The sequence below is a fragment of the Schistocerca nitens genome, chromosome 10, assembly GCF_023898315.1.
Source record: "Schistocerca nitens isolate TAMUIC-IGC-003100 chromosome 10, iqSchNite1.1, whole genome shotgun sequence".
In the NCBI taxonomy this organism is placed as follows: domain Eukaryota; kingdom Metazoa; phylum Arthropoda; class Insecta; order Orthoptera; family Acrididae; genus Schistocerca; species Schistocerca nitens.
The window spans coordinates 68,131,234-68,134,968 of record NC_064623.1 but is presented as its reverse complement, the minus strand read 5'-3'; positions in this window follow the sequence as shown (position 1 = coordinate 68,134,968).

Genomic DNA, 3,735 nt, shown 5'->3' with positions numbered 1-3,735 from the left:
AGATTTCCACTGTAATGTGATTAGCAATCTATCCTTTACATAGTACTGTCATGTTTAATTTACATTCCGGAAGAAAGGATGCAATTTTGGAATGCAATTTTGACACATATATGACAACAGAGGGAAATCAAACTGATGAGAGTTTAAGGCTATGAACTAATTTTGATGTAATAATGTTTAAAATGTACTTAGCTTGAGAAAAATTCGTAAAATAAATTTACAACCTCAAAATACGAGGCGTATGATTTATACTCTACATTGTATACTGGAAAAAAGGAAGCATGTCCAGTTGAAAAAAAAAAAAAGTTTTTAAGCTGCTGGTGTCCAGAACACCACACATTAAAAATCTAGTAGAAGTCCACTTTAAGTTTAAATATATTTTGCTTTATTATTAGCTAGCTGTAAATCCAGCGGTGTACAGATTGTCCTGAGGTTTGGGCACGCCAGCGGATGGTCGTGACATTGTGATTCCCCCTCGAAGTAGTCCCAACGGGCAACGCTGTACTTGCAATTTGAGACCGCAGTCCCCAGCCTGTTGAGAGCCCTCTAGGTTGTGAAGGATTTTTTACCTCCGGGCGCAAGTTCTTCCTTCAGCTCCAGGATACGATTTGGTGTTGCCTCGTTCCCTGGCGGAAGTCTCCTCCTTTCCATAGCGCCGTTGACTGCCACTGACGTCCAAACGAACCACTTTCTCGAGCGAAGCCGTCTGGTCTGTTGTCGGAGTCCGTGTAGAGGGTGCCGGTTATCTGTCGTCTGTCTCTTACTCTCCACATCTTGCCGCCGTATACTGGGGACAGCTGTCCCTGTGAGCGGGTAGATCTTCACGCCTAAGCATTTGGGATGTAGCAGTGCTCTAGCTCTTATCCTTTCCAGCTAACATGGTGTATTCTTTTGAATTTCTTATTCCTCAGGTGAAAACTGCAAACTTGTGTCTTTGTTGGATTTGGCTACAGATGGTTCTGGTGGTAGTAAACCCCCCCCGCATTTCAAGGCTGCTAATTAATTTTTCCCCCACTTCCTCAGAGGTGCTTCCGTGGGCAGTATACATACTGTCATCAGGATGCGTTGGCTGTTTGTTGGTGTATACAGGGGTGAACCAACTAAAACTTGCTCCGCAAATAGTGCCAAAATGAAAAGTGCTATTAATGTCCGATTTTCACAAAATGGATTGGTATTCAGCGACGCGTATTGTTAGCCAATCAACAGATTTTTATAGTACTTAGAAAGGGTACGTTTTGTATAAACATGCACTTTATTAAGTGGAACAATGGCTGTTGACTTTAACAAACTAAAAGTAGGGTAAATTAGAAAGTGGTGTTTGTTCCAGGATACTTCTGTGATTCGTTTATGAGATATAGTACTCTGAAGAGCCAAAGAAACTGCCTAATATCACGTAGTGACACAGCGAGAGGAACACAACGTGACATGGACTCGACTAATGTCTGAAGCAGTGACGGAGGGAACTGAAACCATGAATCCTGCAGGGCTGTCCACCAATCCGTAAGAGTAAGAGGGGGTGGAGATCGCTTATGAACAGCACGTTGCAAGGCATCCCAGATATATTCACTAATGTCCATGTCGGGAGTTTGGTGGCTAGTGGAAGTGTTTAAACTCAGAAGAGTGTTCGTGCAGCCACTCTGTAGCAATTCTCGACGTTTGGAGTGTCGCATTGTCCTGCTCGAATTGCTCAAATAAATGCATAATGGATATGAATGGATGCAGGTCATCAGACAGGATGCTTACGTACGTGTCACCTGTCAGAGTCGTATCTAGACGTATCAGGGGTCCAGTATGAATCCAACTGCACACGACCCACACCATTACAGAGCCTCCACCAGCTTGAACAGTTCCCTGCTGACATGCAGGATCCATGGATTCATGAAGTTGTTTCCATACCCGTACAGGTCCATCTGCTTGATGCAATTTGAAACGAGACTCTTCCGACCAGGCAACATGTTTCCAGTCGTCAACAGCCCAATGTCGGTGTTGACGTGCCCAGGCGAGGCGTAAAGGTTAGTGACGTGCAGTCATAAAGGGTACACGAGTGGGCCTTCGGCTCCGTAAGCCCATATCGATGACGTTTCGCTGAATGCTTCGCACGCTGACGCCTATTGATTGCCCATCATTGAAATCTGCAGCAATTTGCGGGAAGGTTGGTCTTCTGTCACGTTGAACGATTCTCTTCAGTCGTCGTCGGTACCGTTCTTGCAGGGTCTTTCTTCTGCCGCAGCGATGTCGGAGATTTGATGTTTTGCCGGTTTCCCGATATTCACGGTACACTCGTGAAATGATCGTACTCGAAAATCCGCTCTTCTTCGCTATCTTGGAGATGATGTGTCCTATCGCTCGTGCGCCGACTATAGCACCTCACTTAAGTCTTGATAACCTGCTGTCGTAGCAGGAATAACCGATCTAAGAACTGCGCTAGCTACTTGTTGTCTTATATAGGCGTTGCTGACCGCAGCTGTGTATTCTGCCTGTTTACATATCTCTGTACTTGAATACGCATGTCTATACCAGTTTCTTTCACGCTTCAATGTATAACAAAAGTTCCCACACGGATATTTGTACAGTACTTGTGGAAGAACACACTAAAGAACAACACAAGAGCATACATTAGTGATGTGGATCCTGAGCAGTTACGCGAAAACTGACCATCACGGCTTTTGTTCAAAATGACTATCGGCAGCGGCAATACGCGCTTTCAGTCTGGTACGGGACGATTGCTGCATGCACGCACTATCATTTCAGGGGTGATATATGAGGAGGTTGCAGTAATACGTCGTCGCATAACATTGGGTGTAGATAGTGTCCTTGTACACAACGTGTTTAAGCTTTCCCTACAGAAAAAAAAAAAATCTAGAGGCGTCCGGGAAACTAGCCGGCCAAGGTACAGGTCCACTGTGTCCAGCCCAACGGTATGGAACAATTCGTGAAGACATGCCGCAGTACTTCGAGCAGTATAGGTTGGACAGTCATCATGTTGGTACCGCAAGATCCTCCCAGTCTACAGAGGAACGTCTTCCAGCATCCGTGGAAGTTGGTCTGTCAGGAGGCTGCGATACTTGAGCACGTTCAGTGTTCCATCTATGAGAAACGGGTCTAATGGCTGATGGTTCACAATCTCACACCACACGTTTACGCTCCATGGACGCTGATTTTTTTCACCTGAGGAAGCCTTTGGGGATCGTCAACAGACCACTGGTGGGTTAAATAGTTCAAATGGCTCTGAGCACTATGGGACTTAACATCAGTCCCGTAGAACTTAGAACTACATAAACCTAACTAACCTAAGGACATGACACACATCCATGCCCGAGGCAGGATTCGAACCTGCGACCGTAGCGGTAGCGCGTTTCAAGACTGAAGTGCTTAGAACCGCTCGGCCACATTTTTGTGGGTTACCTGCCCGTTATTGGAAATTGTGGCTTCATCACTTAACAAGATGCGTGATAAATCTGGAATGTCCTGTCGTAATGCCCATTTACAGAAGGTAACACGATTCTCATAATCGTTACCATGCAATTCTAGATGTGATAGGAATGGAACCTATGTCGATGGAGAATGCGTAGGCCACTTGCCTGACTCGTGCCACTTCCTCGTGCTAACGAGCGGGTCAGCTGCAACAGCAGCAAGAACATTATTTTCACCCTCCTCTACCGTTACTTGTTTCCTTCTCTTCCGTTGTCTAGGTGTTACACTACCAATTTCACACAACTGGTTGAAGAGGTTGAT